Source organism: Carassius carassius, chromosome 46, assembly GCF_963082965.1.
Source record: "Carassius carassius chromosome 46, fCarCar2.1, whole genome shotgun sequence".
NCBI lineage: Eukaryota > Metazoa > Chordata > Actinopteri > Cypriniformes > Cyprinidae > Carassius > Carassius carassius.
Window position 1 is genome coordinate 2377065 of NC_081800.1, and position 18492 is coordinate 2395556.

The 18492-nt window shown below is 44.6% G+C and overlaps 1 pseudogene; it reads left to right on the top strand.

Annotated features, from left to right (window-relative positions):
- The first annotated feature begins 1987 nt into the window (after nucleotides 1-1987).
- LOC132128975 (NACHT, LRR and PYD domains-containing protein 14-like) overlaps nucleotides 1988-18492 on the top strand; it is a 36770-nt pseudogene continuing 20265 nt past the window's right edge.

Here is an 18492-nt window from a genome sequence, read left to right on the forward strand (position 1 = left end):
TGATTCGCTGATGTTTTTTAATCTAACAATTATGCTGTTCCATTAGTACATTCATATTACAAACCCTGTGTTTCTGCCACATGAGATCCAGCGGTATTATAACAATCAGTTAAAATCTTTTAACAAACATTAGCTCAAACAACTTAACCTATGGTGACACACACAGACATCAACAATCAGCATATGAATCTCAACAATGGTGACATGCTTCATGCAGCAATGCATGCTGGGAGCCATGCGTTTTATACTATGGTGGCTCCCAGCATGCATTGTTGCATGAAGCATGTCACCATTGTTGAGATTCATATACTGATTATTGATGTCTATGTGTCTCGAAAGCTTTTTCTCCCAAAATGTATTTAAAAATAAAAATTCAGAATGTCTGATCTGAGGGAAGAAAGTATTGTCTCTTGAATATTGTTCATTAATAATAAATAACCACTTTGGGTCAATGATGATAAAAATAATTTTTTCTTCATGATGATGAAAACTATATCACCTTATCTTTGTTTATGGCTCCTTTTATAACAAATTATGTGTTTTGGTAAACACTATTACAGGAACCACAAACTTACTAAGCCAAGAGTCAAACTACCCAACTAAAGCAAACACCGATCACAATAATGGTGACCAAACATTTTCAAATAAAACATCAACATCTAAACCTCTGTTAATTCTCAAAAATAACTTCTGTAGACGTCTGACAGAAATAAAGTCAAACTGGTTAGTAATAAGTGAAGCTGGTAATACATGTACTTCAATGCATTTCACCGGTTTTTAATGGGTTTTTTATGGGGGGGGGGGGGGGGGGGTTATTCCAGCCAAAATTCAGCATCTGCCCAACATTGGAGCTTGACGTCAAACAGTCGTAGGATTTAGACGTCAACCCGATTTTCATTTTCAACCAAACGTCTAACCGCTATTATTATGTTTGAGATATCAGTCACTGGTCGATGACCATAATGTTTGTATAAACTGTAGGTAACAACTGGTAAAATGTACATCTAGGTCATAAAAACCATAATAATACTTACACTTAAATATTTTATTCTCAGCCATGTCATCAATTGCTCCTGAGCGAAATCTCATCCGTTGTCTGATTGGAATTTTGCAAGGATTTCTGTGTAGTTAAAGTGTGCATATCCTGCATCTATCAACTTTTTCTGTAACTTACCCACATTAAAGTGTTTAAAAAAAGAATGCATGAAGCTAGAATGAAATGTTTTTGTTTACAAGCAGATACACTGTTCTTTATTTGTATGTTTTGCATGCTCATATATTCATGTAACGAAATTTATACAAATTCAAACCTAAATAGGGACATAGTAGTCTTAAAGTATGATATAAATTTCACTTAAAGAAAACTTATGATTATACTTGCAGTATAAGGGTACAAAGTATTTAATTAGTAAACTATCAGCAAATCAAGTTCACTTTTATTATAAGTTTGCTACTGTTATACTTAAAGTATATTTAAAAGTATATTTTATATACTAGAAAGTGGGCCGATTTAGTCCCAAGGAGTATGGAAACAGTACACTTACAAGTATAAAACTAGAACACTAGAACACTTTCTATACTTGCTACATAAAGCATACTTAAAAGTATACTTGAACTTTACTTAAGTAAACTTAATAAAATAAACTTGAAGTATACTACTTTTTGCTAAGGGATAGCTGGCCAATCATTGGGCAGGAACAACTTAGTTGTCCGCTTTCTGAAAGTTTACAGGAGGCTGAACCTGCCTTGCCCCTTTACTGTCCCTAAATGGAATCTGCCAACTGTTCTGAAAGCTCTTAAGATGCTTTGAGCTGCTACAGTCAACCAGCCTTCAGCCCTTTCACTGAAAACCGATGGATTAGCTCTGTGAAGGTTTCGCTATAACATGCTCAAACTCATCAGAATTGCTTACTTCTTGTACGTTCTTAGTCCTCCCTAAGTGCCGAGGCTGTACGAGTTTTGCTTGGAATAATTACCTAGGCTGGGCATGACCGCTGTCAGTTTAGCCCATTTGCCACATGAAGGGCTTACCCTATTATACCTGTCCCTCTGATCCCCTTGGGTGCTTAAGTAAAGTTCACACACTAGTCGTTCCTTTCCATAGCATGGCATGATTGTACTGGTTTCCATAGCGTCTAGCGACGTAATAAGAGTGTAGTATTGAAATGGAATGTGCGTGAAAGTTACGTGAGATACAGGAACTGTGTTGCTAGCCGTGCTTTGAATCTGCATGATTCAGTGTGTCATCACTTCACTTGAAGTAACCTAAGGATTCTATGCCATAATCCCTGCTTATATAGCCCCACCCATATTGGTGAGCTCTGGCAGGCTTGGTGGCAATAGGCTCGAGCAGCTCTGCTGACTCGCCATTGGTTTGTTTTTATTTTCACTGCATGAACCAATGGCCATGCGGTTGCACTGCATTATTAAAAAAGGCCTTCATTATCGGAGAAAAAAAATTACTTTTTCCCGTACCGTCTAACGATGCAGTACTCGTTCCTGTATCTCAGGGAACTGAGTATGTTGGTTTTAGATTTTAGATTTCATTTTAATTCAAATGATGCATGTGCTAAGTGAAAGAACAGTGATCAAGATCATGCAACAGTAGTACATTCTATCTCGCCCTCTCTCTCCTTACTATTAAATAAGCATGTATGCCGATACACACTCAATTGTTGTTTTTCAGTTTGCGAACATCAACTATACAGGCGTGAATGTTTTACATTATATTTATTAGATATATGTACTTCATAGACATTCTTAATCTCTAATAACTCCATTCTGCTCTGTGTTTTTTTTTTTTTTTTGTCTGGACACAGCACTGTTCACACGCTGTGTGGTATCGGCTTTTGGTATAGCATTTTTATCAGTACGAGTACAGTATCACTCCAGTATCAGTATCATAACTTATTTCCATAAATTATTCAATTTATTTTCTCTGATAATATTTTGGATGATGTCTCATTATGTACACTCTATAACCATAAACATGGTAGAATATAAGTAAATGAGTCTTCCCCTACTTCACAAACAAATATACGCACACATTTCTCACACACAAAGTTAGTTATACATTGATAGCAGTCATGAGTTTTATATTTGATCCCCTTTCAAAAATAGTAGCAACCATTATTAAATGCAATCATTTTATTACACACTTTTTCCATTTACTGAGCTCATTACATAAATATTTACTGAATTAGGAGCTACAGCACAAAATCATCTCCCTGGTGAAAAAAGAGCTAAATACATTCAAGAAATTACTGAGCCCAGATTACACAGAATGCTCTGACAGAGAAGAGGAGGAGGATGAAGACATAGAGGGGTTTCTGAAGATCACACTGAATGTCCTGAGGAAAATGAATCATACAGACCTTGCTGACACACTAGAGACCAGTAAGTGTAATTTCTATTTATTTTTTCTTTCTTTCTTTCTTTCCTTCTTTCCTTCTTTCTTTCTTTCTGTATATATTAATTTATTTTTGGAATATGATATGAACTGGATAAAAAGATCAAAACAGCATTCTGAGATCGAAATTTGGTTACCCACCTTATGGGTATGCTATTGTAAGCAATGAAATTTCCGTTAACCCATTACAGTGGTGGTGAGCGGTGACATCTTATACTTATGTACTGAGTTTTAAACCCCCAGAAGTAGCCATTTGGTGGCAGTTGTAACAAAGTAGCCTAAAAGGCAAATATGTATTAATTAATAATGAGCAATCTATCTATAGACTATAGTAGAATATTAGATAGAATAGAAATACAGTATAGAAAATGATATACTAATACTCATCCAACATACTTTTAACCATAATTTAGCCGTGATCTCCAATTTTGAGCAAAACTATGAACAACCTCAAGAGTGATACAAATAATACTTTATTAACTGCACAGAACACTTAAACTATTCTAACACACTCTTACAGTTTGCATCGCACACCCCTACCCGCAGTGCAGGTATAGTCAAAGTCAAAGTCACCTTTATTTATATAGCGCAGGTATACTGTACAAGGAGAGTGTGTGCAGTCACACATTCAGCTTTTCCCTTCGGAGCCGAGCCTTTCAGCTACCAAGCAAGAGTGTCATCAAAACAGCCTGTGCGTGGGTGTTGGTGTAATGGCATGTCAGCAAGGGTTGCCAGTGCTGCTGCTTTGATCTTCAGTGTGCTGCAGCTTCACATTCTGCGGTCATGCTGCAAGTCCTCCTGGGTGCTTTAACACTTCAGTGTTTTTCTAAACGAGCAATTACTAAAAGAGCTCCATGAGTGATGCAGCGTCTTTTTTAAAGACGGCCTTCCACTCGTGTTTCTGGATGTGGTCGCTTCCTGGCTCCATCTGATGGTCGGACAGGGCGGGGCCCAGCACTTCTTCCGGGCCACCAGCAGATGACCAGATGTTGATCACCGGATCAGGGGATGAGTTAGGAGCAGGCAGCAGGGCTCGGTTCAAGGACACTATGCCTTCTCATGCACCCCCTGCCCAACCGTGGAGCTGGGTAAGCATTGCACCGAACATTCAGACCTCACTCCGGGATGCTGTGCTCCACCTCACTGCCCCACTTGCAAGCAGAAATTTAGCCGTTCCCTCCAGACAATATGAAGTCAGGGTTTTACAGCCCCTACTTCATTGTACCCAAGAAAGGCAGTGGGTTACTACCAATCCTAGACCTGCGGGTTCTGAACCGGGCCCTTCACAAGCTCTCATTCAGGATGTCAATGCATAAACGTATCTTTTGATGCGATCGAACCTCAAGATTTGCATCGATCGACCTAAAGGATGCATACTTTCATGTCTCGATCCTCCCCAGACACAGGCAGTTTCTCCTCTTTGTGATCGAGGGGTGAACATATGAGTAGAAGGTCCTTCCCTTTGGGCTGTCCCTGTCGCCTCGTGTCTTCACCAAGGTCATGGAGGCAGCACTCTTCCCATTGAGGGAAGGAGGCATTCCCGTTCTCAACTACCTCGATGACTGGCTCATATTGGCCCAGTCCCGAGCTCAGTTATGCGAACACAGAGACGTGGTACTCAGCTACCTCAGCTAGTTGGGGCTTCGGGTCAACTAGGAAAAGATCAAACTCTCCTCTGTGCAGAGAATATCTTTTCACAGTATGGAGTTGGACTCGGTCAACCCCACAGCGCATCTCTCGACAGAGCACTCTCAGTCGATGCTGAACTGCTTGGAGTCATTTCAGGGGGTGGTTCCACTGAAACAATTTCAGAGGCACCTGGGGCATATTGCATCCGCTGTTGCTGTCACACCGCTTGGATTGCTACATATGGACCACTTCAGCAATCTTAGTTAGTGTTCTAGATGGCTCTAGGTGGTCTACCCCCAGCTTCACCAGTACTTCAGCTAGAGCGCATTCTATGAGGCATGCCTACGCTCTGAAGTGAAACCTGCTCATTGATTGATGCACCATCCAACGGGAAGACCTCTGTAGATGCCAGATCGCAGTCATGCTCTCCTTCCTGCAAGAAGGGCTGGAGTAAGGATGTCTCCCTCCACCCTCAGAGTGTATGTTGCCACTATCACAGCACATCACAATGCTGTAGATGGCAAGTCTGTTAAGAACCACGTCTTGATCATCAGGTTAGGGATGTGAGAAGGTTGAATTCTCCACACCCTCACCTGGTACCCTCTTGGGATCTCCCCTCAGTCCTGATGGCCTTGAAGCAGGAGCCCTTTGAGCTTCTGCAGTCAGTAAAGCTTAAGTTTCTGTTGCTAAAGACAGTCTTCCTCAATGCATTGCCTTCGGTCAAGAGGGTTGGGGACCTGCAGGCATTTTTAGTTCAATGATATGTGCCTTGAATTCAGGGCAGCCAACATATTTGCGAGATTCTATAATCTCCATGTAGAGTCTGTGTCCTCTCGTGGACTGGCCTTAGATGGTCAGTAACACCGGACTAGCTCAGTATCGATCACGCTAGCTGTGCCATTTCACTCATGGTAAGCCTGTGTCTTTCCCTGACAGAGACCTTCTGCCATCTCTGCTGTGCATTGATCTCATCCCTGGTTGGCTAAGTCTGCCGCAGGGACTTCCATATGTAGTACTGCCCTATGGCCAGGCCATATGTGTAATTTCCATATGATACCTCCTATACGTAGGATGTGGCTTCTGTAATGTCCCCTTACTTGGGTATGCATTCCTGGTGTTATCTAATATCCCACTGTATGGAACAGCAGTGGCAGATTCCTCTACCTATTCCTATCTTCCATCCCAACTGGTGTGTGGGGACTTGCCGGCTTTCGCAGGGCACTGGAGGGGCTCAGTAATAGTGGCGTTTTCCATATGGATCCCAATTCGTAAGTCACTGACATAACGTTGAATGTGACCGACTGAAATGGAACGTCTCCATAATGTATTTAACCCTTGTTGCCTAAAGGAGGGAATGGAGATGTTTCTTAATTCAAACACACCTTGTAAAAAGGGGCAGGTGATACTTAATGTATAATTAATGAGACCGAGTTTGATACTTGCACGTCTCAACTGTTTGCAAAAGAGTCCTGATGCATTTTGTTGAGGCTCCAGTTGATCTTAGCTGAAGTTTGTTGATGAGAGTTTTGATGCAGCAGGTCTTTTACAAAGAGAAAGACAAGGTGCAAACTTGGGGTCCTTTGAAAACTCCTAGCTCTGCATTCTGTTCTTAGACAGTGATCTTTTAAAATGTGAGGGTGTCATACTCTCTGGAGGTGAGTGAGCCAATAAGGAATTGTACTTTTGGAGAGAACATTTACACTCCTTTGTTTTCTAGAAACGTGATTTGCATATGAAATTGGATTGGCAATTCCAAATAGTGTGCAATTAAAAAAAAAAGCATCTAAAAGAGATTGAATTAACATAGCCAAAACATCATAAAAGGGAAATCATTAAATGAGTTGTAAAGCAGTCTTATCTTGCTGATGTGTGTAGGCTATTATAGTAATCAGTGTCTGGTTTTGTATTTAGGGGTTAATTTTAGCTCAGGTGTAGTTTCACAGAACTCTGGCACCTAGTTTGCTTGTTGGGGGAGGGATATTCAACTCAAATTGTGAAACTCGTGTATTAAATAAATTCAATGCAAGTAGTTTAAGTCTTTGGTTCTTTTAATTGTGATGATTTTGGCTCACATTTGACAAAAAAAATAAATAATAACAATTCACCCTCTCAACAAATTAGAATACTTCATAAGACCAATAAAAAAAACAAAAACACATTTTAGTGAATTTTTGGCCTTCTGGAAAGTATATTAATTTACTGTACATGTACTCAATACTCTGTAGGGGCTCCTTTTGCTTAAATTACTGCCTCAATTCGGCGTGGCATGGAGGTGATCAGTTTGTGGCACTGCTGAGGTGGTATGGATGTGCAGGTTTCTTTGACAGTGGCCTTCAGATCATCTGCATTTTTTGGTGTCTTGTTTTCTCATATTCCTCTTAACAATACTCCATAAATTCTCTATGGGGTTCAGGTCTGGAGAGTTTGCTGGCCAGTCAAGCACACCAACATCATGGTCATTTAAGCAACTTTTGGCAGTGTGGGCAGGTGCCAAATCCTGCTGGAAAATGAAATCAGCATCTTCAAAAAGCTGATAAGCAGAAGGAAGCATGAAGTGCTCCAAAATTTCTTGGCAAATGGGGGTGGTGACTTTGGTTAAAAAAAAAAAAAACATTGACTAACACCATGAGATGGCATTACACCCCAAATCATTACAGACAGTGGAAACTTAACACTGGACTTCAAGCAACTATGAGCTTCTCCACCCTTCCTCCAGACTCTAGGACCTTGGTTTCCAAATGAAATACAAAACTTGCTCTCATCTGAAAAGAGGACTTTGAACCACTGGGCAACAGTCCATTTCTTCTTCTCCTTAGACAAGGTAAGAAGCCTCTGACATTGTCTGTGGTTCAGGAGTCGCTTAACAAGAGGAATACAGCTGTAGCCAAATTTCTTGACACGTCTGTGTGTGGTGGCTCTTGATGCTTTGACCCCAGCCTTAGTCCATTCCTTGAGAAGTTCACTCAAATTCTTGAATCGATTTTGCTTGACAATCCGCATAAGGCTGCGGTTCTCTCGGTTGGGTGTGCATCTTTTTCTTTCAAACTTTTTCCTTCCACTAAACTTTCGGTTAACATGATTGGATACAGCACTCTGTGAACAGCCAGCTTCTTTGGCATTGAATGTTCATGGCTTACCCTCCTTGTGAAGGGTGTCAATGATTGTCTTCTCCTATCATTGTTTCTTGCACCTCTTGCCACATGTACAGTTTATCTATCTCTGTCGCTGATGAGGGATTCACATGTGATAAATGTAGGGAAATAGTTAGGCTGACAGAGAAGATTTCAGAATTAGAGACACGCATCCAAACTTTAATTGAGGACAGTAAAAATGTTAGGGCTCTAGATACGGCTTTGGATGCGTCTAGCTCAGGGATTCCTGTACATTGTTCGGTTCCGGAAACAGAGCCCCAGCAGTTGACGGTGAGGCAGCGTAGTCGTGGGTCAAAACACCGGAAAACACTCTTCTGTTCCGATCAAAACATTAAACAGGTTCTCCCCACTCAGTGATGCACCCACTGAGAAACCTGATGAAAGTGCTCTAGTTATTGGTGATTCTATTGTATGGAACATGAATATAGAGACACTAGCCACCATAGTCAAATGTTTACCGGGAGCCAGAGCGCCTGACATCTTGGCAAATTTAAAAGTGCTGGCTAATGCTAAACGTAAATACAGTAAGATTGTTATTCATGCCGGCGCTAATGATGTTCGACTTCGCCAGTCGGAGATCACTAAAAATAACATTACAGAGGTGTGTGAACTTTCAAGCACGATGTTCAGACACTGTAATATGCTCTGGTCCCCTCCCTGCTTACCGTGGTGATGAGATGCATAGCAGATTGTCATCACTCAATGGCTGGATGTCTAAGTGGTGCCCACAGAATAACATAGGTTTCATAGACAATTGGACGAGCTTTTGGGGCAGACCTGACCTGGTTAAAAGAGATGGTCTTCATCCCTCCTGGGGTGGCGCCACTCTTCTCTCTAGAAATATGGCAAATAGTCTTAGTGTTTATACTTGACTAACTGGGGCCCAGGTCAGGAAGCAGACAGACTGGCTAAACCGACCGTCTGCTAGCTGCCTCCCGTCACAGAGGTCAGTTAATTCTCAGCACATAGAGACTCTTTCACCTAGATATCACACTATAGAGACTGTGTCTGTTCCCCGAACTAGAAAACACAAAAAACGTCCAAACCAAGTTAAGATTAACAATTTAATTGAGGTTCAACAAATAAAAAACAGAAGCAATATGGATAAACAAATGATAAAGCTTGGCTTATTGAATATCAGATCCCTTTCTACGAAAACACTTTTTGTAAATAATATGATCACTGATCATAATATAGATGTACTCTGTTTGACAGAAACCTGGCTAAAACCTGATGATTACATTATTTTAAATGAGTCCACCCCCCAAGATTACTGTTATAAACATGAGCCACATCTAAAAGGCAAAGGTGGAGGTGTTGCTTCAATTTATAACAATGTTTTCAGGATTTCTCAGAGGGCAGGCTACAAGTATAACTCGTTTGAAGTAATGGTACTTCATATAACATTATCCAAAGAAACAAATGTTAATGATAAATCCCCTGTTATGTTTGTACTGGCTACTGTATACAGGCCACCAGGCCACCATACAGACTTTATTAAAGAGTTTGGTGATTTTACATCCGAGTTAGTTCTGGCTGCAGATAAAGATTTAATAGTTGGTGATTTTAATATCCATGTTGATAATGAAAACGATGCATTGGGATCAGCATTTATAGACATTCTGAACTCTATTGGTGTTAGACAACACGTTTCAGGACCTACTCATTGTCGAAATCATACTCTAGATTTAATACTGTCACATGGAATTGATGTTGATGGTGTTCAAATTATTCAGCCAAGTGATGATATCTCAGATCATTATTTAGTTCTTTGCAAAATTCATATAGCCAAAATTGTAAATTCTACTTCTTGTTACAAGTATGGAAGAACCATCACTTCTAACACAAAAGACTGCTTTTTAAGTTATCTTCCTGATGTATCCAAATTCCTTAGCATATCCAAAACCTCAGAACAACTTGATGATGTAACAGAAACTATGGACTCTCTCTTTTCTAGCACTTTAAATAAAGTTGCTCCTTTACGCTTAAGGAAGGTTAAGGAAAACAGTTTGACACCATGGTATAATGAGCATACTCGCACCCTAAAGAGAGCAGCCCGAAAAATGGAGCGCAGCTGGAGGAAAACAAAACTAGAGGTATTTCGTATTGCTTGGCGGGAAAGTAACATATCCTACAGAAAAGCATTAAAAACTGCTAGATCCGATTACTTTTCTTCTCTTTTAGAAGAAAACAAACATAACCCCAGGTATTTATTCAATACAGTGGCTAAATTAACGAAAAATAAAGCCTCAACAAGTGTTGACATTTCCCAACACCACAGCAGTAATGACTTTATGAACTACTTTACTTCTAAAATCGATACTATTAGAGATAAAATTGCAACCATTCAGCCGTCAGCTACAGTGTCACATCAGACAATGCACTATAGATCCCCTGAGGAACAGTTCCACTCATTCTCTAGAAGAGGAGAGGAAGAATTGTATAAACTTGTTAAATCATCTAAACCAACAACATGTATGTTAGACCCTATACCATCTAAGCTCCTGAAAGAGGTGCTTCCAGAAGTCATAGATCCTCTTCTGACTATTATTAATTCCTCATTGTCATTAGGACATGTCCCCAAAACCTTCAAACTGGCTGTTATTAAGCCTCTCATCAAAAAACCACAACTTGACCCCAAAGAACTAGTTAATTATAGACCAATCTCGAATCTCCTTTTTCTGTCCAAGATACTAGAAAAGGTGGTATCCACACAATTATATTCCTTCTTAGAGAAAAATGGTATATGTGAGGATTTCCCGTCAGGATTTAGACCGTATCATAGTACTGAGACTGCTCTTCTTAGAGTTACAAATGATCTGCTCTTATCATCTGATCGTGGGTGTATCTCTCTATTAGTTTTATTGGATCTTAGTGCTGCGTTTGACACAATTGACCACAACATTCTTTTGCATAGACTTGAATACTTTGTTGGCATCAGTGGAAGTGCATTAGCATGGTTTAAATCGTACTTATATGACCGCCATCAGTTCGTAGCAGTGAATGAAGATGTATCCTATCGATCACAAGTGCAGTATGGAGTACCTCAAGGCTCAGTACTAGGGCCGCTACTCTTCACGCTTTATATGTTACCCTTGGGAGATATCATCAGGAAACATGGTGTTCCTTTTCAGGAACTCGAGCTGCGTCGAAACGCTTTTGGGGAACGTCCCTGACGAGACCGACTCTGAATATCGTGTGCAATCAGTCCATCGGAAAGGCGTGACGTCACGGGCGGGGTGATGTAGCGACCAGGAAGCTATAAAAGCACGTGCCGTGCAGCTGGCTTCAGCTTCGAATCTGTCAGCAAGCGCTCTGTGTGTGCATGTGCAAAAGTCTGTCTGTTGGTCCTATTTATTGTTGTCTGTCCCTTAGCTTAAAAAGATCGCTAAAACAGCTACAATATGCCTAAACAAAAGCAAAAGACCAAACATTTGAAGGGCGATTCCAAGCCGCGTTACAGACTGTGTGTTCCTCCCTGCACTCGCTACATTACGAGTGGGGATACACACATGCTGTGCGTGGCTTGCCTGGGATTGAAGCACGCTGAGTCGGCTCTCGAGGGGGCCGACTGCCCGCATTGTGAACGTTTGCCAATGCGGACGCTTCGATCCCGGAGGGCTCTCTTCGAGGAGGGAGCCTTTACCAGCGTTCCTCGCGGTGCTGGCCCCGCTTCTGCCGAGGCAGAGCGGCTGCTGCACTCGTGGGGCTCGCAGGTGGATCTGTCAGAAGGAATGGAGACGGGCCAGTCCTTATCTCCTTCCTCATCTGCCAGATCCGGCGCCCAAACCCTGGGTTCGGAAGCACGCTCGTCGGTTTCTTCCCCCCAGGGTGAGGGATCAGCTCTTCACCTCTCGTCCTCCGAGGAGGTCGATGTGGAGACTGTTGCTGGGGATTCGCCACCCCTGTCGCCCCAGTATGAGGAGCTGTTGGAGGTGGTCACGCGGGCAGTAGATAAATTAAAAATTGACTGGCCTGCTGAAAAACAGACTGAACCGCAGAGAAGCAAATTAGATGAACGCTTTCTGCGGCCGCAGCAACCACCTCCACGTCGGAGCCTTCCATATTTTCCCGATCTCCATGACGAGTTATCGAGATCGTGGAAACACCCGTATTCGACCCGCCTCTTTGGCCCTGATTCACTATACTATGGCAACGTGATGGGGCTGGGAGAGCGTGGTTATAGAGCGATGCCACGGGCTGAACAGACGCTCGCGAGCTATCTGTCACCCGGTTCGGCCTCGTCTCTAAAGGCTCCGACATTGCCCACTAAGCCGCTTCGAGTTACATCATCGCTAGTGGGCAAAGGTTATGTGGCAGCAGGTCAGGCTGGGGCGTGCCTTCATACTATGGCAGTCCTGCAAGCTTATCAGGCTGACCTGCTGAGAGATGTCGATGAGGGGGAGGGGATTAAGTCTGAGGAGATTGAAGAACTCAGGAAGACCGCTGATCTCTCCCTCCGCGCCACTAAGGAGACCGCTCGCGCAATTGGGCGGTCTATGGCAGCTTTAGTGGCCGCGGAGAGGCATTTGTGGCTGACCCTGTCAGAAATTAAAGAACGGGACAGGGTCTGCCTCCTGGACGCCCCGCTTCAAGCCTCGGGCCTGTTCGGCGACACAGTTAATACTGTCGTCGACAGGTTCCAGGAGGCGCACAAGCAGGCGGCGGCGTTCCAGAGTTTCCTCCCTCGTCGCTTTCGTGGTACATCTGGGCGGGAGATGACCACGCCACATACCGGCTCCTCACACCGGGTAGCGCAAAAACAGAGCGTCGCCACTCGTGCTCCCCCACGTCGGGACCGAGGGCAACGACGCTCTGAGTCGGGGGCTTCTAGGGCGAAAGCCGATTTAAGATCTGTCATCGAAGCCCGGAAGTCCTCGACGAAACGATCCTGACGCCAGGATCCAGAGGGTAGCCCCTGCTGGGGTAGAGCGCGGTTCACCTCATTACACGGTGCCCGTCTCACCTCAGTACCCTCAGGAGGTCGGTCTGCCAACCCTGCCAGAGTTTCAGGGCGCAGCGGCCTCCAGCGAGCACCACTCCCAGTTACTTCCGCCCGTGACCGTAGCGGAGCTGGGATGCTCGCCGCCCCTTCGGGGGCCTCTTACACCAGAGGTCAGTCTCGAGAGACTGATTCCCTTAGTAGATTATTTAGCAGCGTGGAAGCTACTGCCAAATGTATCTCAATGGGTCCTGCGTACAATAGAAAGAGGCTATTGCATTCAGTTCGGTCATCCACCACCGAAGTTCAACGGGGTTACACCGACTGTGGTCGGCCCCCAGCAGGCTCTGGTTATGGAACAAGAAGTGAATACCCTATTAAGGAAGGAGGCCATCGAGGTGGTCCCTCCTCTAGACAGGGAATCCGGATTTTACAGCCGGTATTTCATAGTTCCAAAGAAGGATGGGGGGTTGCGTCCGATCCTGGACTTGCGTCTCCTGAACCGCTCAGTTATGTCACTGAAGTTCAAGATGCTCACTGTCAACCAGGTTGTAGCTCAAATCAGATCCGAGGACTGGTTTGTCACAATAGATCTCAAAGATGCATACTTCCACATATCCATCCTTCCACAACACAGGAAGTTTCTGAGGTTCGCTTTCGGGGGCAAAGCTTATCAATATCGAGTACTTCCCTTTGGCCTCGCACTCTCACCCCGCACGTTCACGAAATGTATGGATGCGGCTCTGGTATCCCTCCGTATGCAGGGCATCCGCATTTTAAATTATATCGACGATTGGTTGATCCTAGCTCAATCAGAGCAGATGGCGGCTCGACATCGAGATGTCGTTCTCGCACACATGGGGGAGCTGGGTTTGAGACTAAACGCCAAGAAGAGTGTACTTTCTCCAGTTCAGAGAACCACCTATCTAGGCGTAGTGTGGAATTCGACCACGATGCAGGCACGCTTGTCTCCTGCTCGGATCGAGTCGATCCTCACATCAGTCGAGAGAGTCAAAGAAGGCCAGTCACTCACTGTCAAACAATTCCAGAGATTGTTAGGGCTGATGGCAGCTGCGTCCAACGTGATACCTTTTGGCCTGCTGTACATGAGACCCCTACAGTGGTGGCTCAAGTCCAAGGGTTTTTCCCCGAGGGGAAATCCACGTCGAGTTATCAAGGTCACGCGGCGGTGCCTTCGTGCCTTAGACATGTGGAGGAAACCTTGGTTCTTGAATCAGGGCCCGGTGCTGGGAGTTCCTTGTCGCCGTGTAACGCTAGCGACAGATGCGTCCCTCACCGGTTGGGGTGCGGTCATGAGTGGCCACCCTGCCCGCGGTCTGTGGAGTGGTCGCCATCTAACATGGCACATCAATTGCCTAGAGATACTAGCGGTCTATCGAGCATTGAAATATTTCCTCCCGGACCTGAGAGGTCACCATGTGTTGGTGCGCACCGACAACACATCAGTGGTCTCTTATATCAATCACCAGGGGGGTCTGCGTTCGCGCCCCTTGTACAAGCTGGCACACCAGATCCTTCTGTGGTCCCAGGGCAAGCTCCTCTCGATCAGAGCAGCGTATATTCCTGGGAGATTGAATGTGGGAGCAGACATACTGTCGAGACAGGGGCCGAGGCCCGGGGAATGGATGCTTCACCCCGAGGTGGTGAAGCAGATATGGAGAGTATTTGGTACAGCTCAGGTGGACCTCTTTGCGACTCAGGAGACATCGCAATGTCCCCTCTGGTTCTCTCTAGTTCATCCAGCTCCTCTGGGACTGGACGCTATGGTGCAGACCTGGCCGAGGCTTCGTCTGTACGCTTTTCCCCCTATCGCTCTGCTCCCGGGAGTTCTGGCGAGAGTACGCCGGGACGGGGCCCGTCTACTACTAGTAGCCCCGTTCTGGCCGGGCCGAGTATGGTTCTCAGATCTAGTCTCGCTCCTCGACGGCTCTCCGTGGGAGATACCGATCAGGACAGACCTACTCTCACAGGCGCAGGGCACGATAATTCACCCTCGCCCGGAGTTGTGGAGGCTGTGGGTGTGGCCCCTGAGGGGGCACAGCTGTTAGCAGCCGGTCTCTCAACCGAGGTTGTTGAGACCCTACTCCAATCCAGAGCTCCCTCTACGAGGAAACTGTACGCCCTGAAGTGGAAGCTCTTCACTTCATGGTGCAGAGACCGCCAGCTTGACCCAGCAGACTGCCCAGTTGGTACAGTTCTGGAGTTTTTACAAGCCAGGCTCTCTGCGGGGTTATCCCACTCCACCTTAAAGGTTTACGTGGCGGCCATAGCTGCTTTCCACGTCCCTTTCAATGGTCAGACAATGGGTAGACACCCCCTAGTTACATGTTTCCTCCGCGGTGCGCTGAGGCTGAGACCTCCAGTACGATCCCGTGTTCCCCCCTGGGATTTGGTTGTGGTTCTAGAGGCTCTTTGTAAAGCTCCATTCGAGCCTATACAAGATATCTCAGATAGACATCTGACACTTAAAACTGCCCTATTACTGGCAATCACCTCACTAAAGAGAGTTGGAGATCTTCAGGCCCTTTCGGTGGCCCCTACCTACTTAGACTTTGCCCCTGGTATGGCCAAAGCATTTTTATACCCTCGAGCGGGTTACGTTCCGAAGGTTCCCTCTGTTACACCACAGCCTATCGTACTGCAGGCCTTCTGTCCTCCTCCCTTTCGGGAGCACGACCAAGAGAAGCTAAACTGTATGTGTCCAGTGCGAGCACTGGACGCATACGTCCACAGAGCTGCCCTGTGGAGAAAATCAGACCAATTGCTTGTTTGCTACGGTCCTTCTAACAAGGGTTCTCCTGCCACCAAGCAGACCCTTAGTCGTTGGATAGTCGAGGCTATCAACGTCTCCCTTGAGTCCTCTGGTCTTCCCCCTCCTTTGGGGGCCAAGGCTCACTCTACTCGGAGTATGGCGGCCTCCAAGGCCTTCTCAGCAGGTGTGTCCCTCTTGGACATCTGCAACGCTGCGGGGTGGTCCACGCCCTCCACATTTGTCCGATTTTACGATCTTGACATGCGAGCCACGCCGGGCTCTTCTGTCCTCTCGTCTTAGCTGTGCTCTTTTGACTACACACTAGGCAGGGATTTGGAAGTCTGGCAGCGTTGGCACATCGTTCCCCAAAAGCGTTTCGACGCAGCTCGAGTTCCTGAAAAGGAACGTCCCAAGGTTACGTATGTAACCCTAGTTCCTTGAAGGAACGAGACGCTGCGTCGCAGAGCCATACTCCCGGCACCCCTGCTGGCGCTTGCTTCCCTACTCGAAGCTGAAGCCAGCTGCACGGCACGTGCTTTTATAGCTTCCTGGTCGCTACGTCACCCCGCCCGTGACGTCACGCCTTTCCGATGGACTGATTGCACACGATATTCAGAGTCGGTCTCGTCAGGGACGTTCCCCAAAAGCGTTTCGACGCAGCGTCTCGTTCCTTCAAGGAACTAGGGTTACATACGTAACCTTGGGACGTTAGCTTTCACTGTTATGCTGATGATACTCAGCTCTATATTTCTTCGCAGCCCGGTGAAACACACCAATTTGAAAAACTAATGGATTGCATAGTCGATATAAAAAACTGGATGACGAGTAATTTCTTACTGCTAAATTCTGAAAAAACAGAGGTGTTAATTATAGGACCTAAAAACTCTGCTTGTAATAACCTAGAACACTGTCTAAGACTTGATGGTTGCTCTGTCAATTCTTCGTCATCAGTTAGGAACCTAGGTGTGCTATTTGATCGCAATCTTTCCTTAGAAAGCCACGTTTCTAGAATTTGTAAAACTGCATTTTTCCATCTCAAAAATTTATCTAAATTACGGCCTATGCTCTCAATGTCAAATGCAGAAATGTTAATCCATGCATTTATGACCTCAAGGTTAGATTATTGTAATGCTTTATTGGGTGGTTGTTCTGCACGCTTAGTAAACAAACTACAGCTAGTCCAAAATGCAGCAGCAAGAGTTCTTACTAGAACCAGGAAGTATGACCATATTAGCCCGGTCCTGTCAACACTGCACTGGCTCCCTATCAAGCATCGCATATATTTTAAAATATTGCTTATTACTTATAAAGCCCTGAATGGTTTAGCACCTCAGTATTTGAATGAGCTCCTTTTACATTATAATCCTCTACGTCCGCTACGTTCTCAAAACTCAGGCAATTTGATAATACCTAGAATATCAAAATCAACTGCAGGCGGCAGATCCTTTTCCTATTTGGCGCCCAAACTCTGGAATAACCTACCTAACATTGTTCGGGAGGCAGACACACTCTTGCAGTTTAAATCTAGATTAAAGACCCATCTCTTTAACCTGGCATACACATAACATACTAATATGCTTTTATTATCCAAATCCGTTAAAGGATTTTTAGGCTGCATTAATTAGGTAAACCGGAACCGGAAACACTTCCCATAACAACCTATGTACTTGCTACATCATTAGAAGAATGGCATCTACGCTAATATTTGTCTGTTTCTCTCTTGTTCCGAGGTCACCGTGGCCACCAGATCCAGTCTGTGTCCAGATCAGAGGGTCACTGCAGTCACCCGGATCCAGTACGTATCCAGACCAGATGGTGGATCAGCACCTAGAAAGGACCTCTACATCCCTGAAAGACAGCGGAGACCAGGACAACTAGAGCCCCAGATACAGATCCCCTGTAAAGACCTTGTCTCAGAGGAGCACCAGGACAAGACCACAGGAAACAGATGATTCTTCTGCACAATCTGACTTTGCTGCAGCCTGGAATTGAAATACTGGTTTCGTCTGGTCAGAGGAGAACTGGCCCCCCAACTGAGCCTGGTTTCTCCCAAGGTTTTTTTCTCCATTCTGTCACCGATGGAGTTTCGGTTCCTTGCCGCTGTCGCCTCTGGCTTGCTTAGTTGGGGACACTTCATCTACAGCGATATCGTTGACTTGATTGCAAATAAATGCACATACACTATTTAACTGAACAGAGATGACATAACTGAATCCAATGATGAACTGCCTTTAACTATCATTTTTGCATTATTGACACTGTTTTCCTAATGAATGTTGTTCAGTTGCTTTGACGCAATGTATTTTGTTTAAAGCGCTATATAAATAAAGGTGACATTGACATTCTGACCAACTGTCAAATCAGCAGTCTTACCCATGATTGTGTAGCCTAGTGAACCAAACTGAGAGACCATTTTGAAGTCTCGGGAAACCTTTGCAGGTATTTGAGTTGATTAGCTGATTGTCGTGTCACCATTTTCTAATTTGTTGAGATGGGTTGGTGGGTTTTTGTTAAATGTGAGCCAAAATCATCACAATTAAAAGAACCAAAGACTTTACCTCAGTCTGTGATCACTAAATTTAAGTTT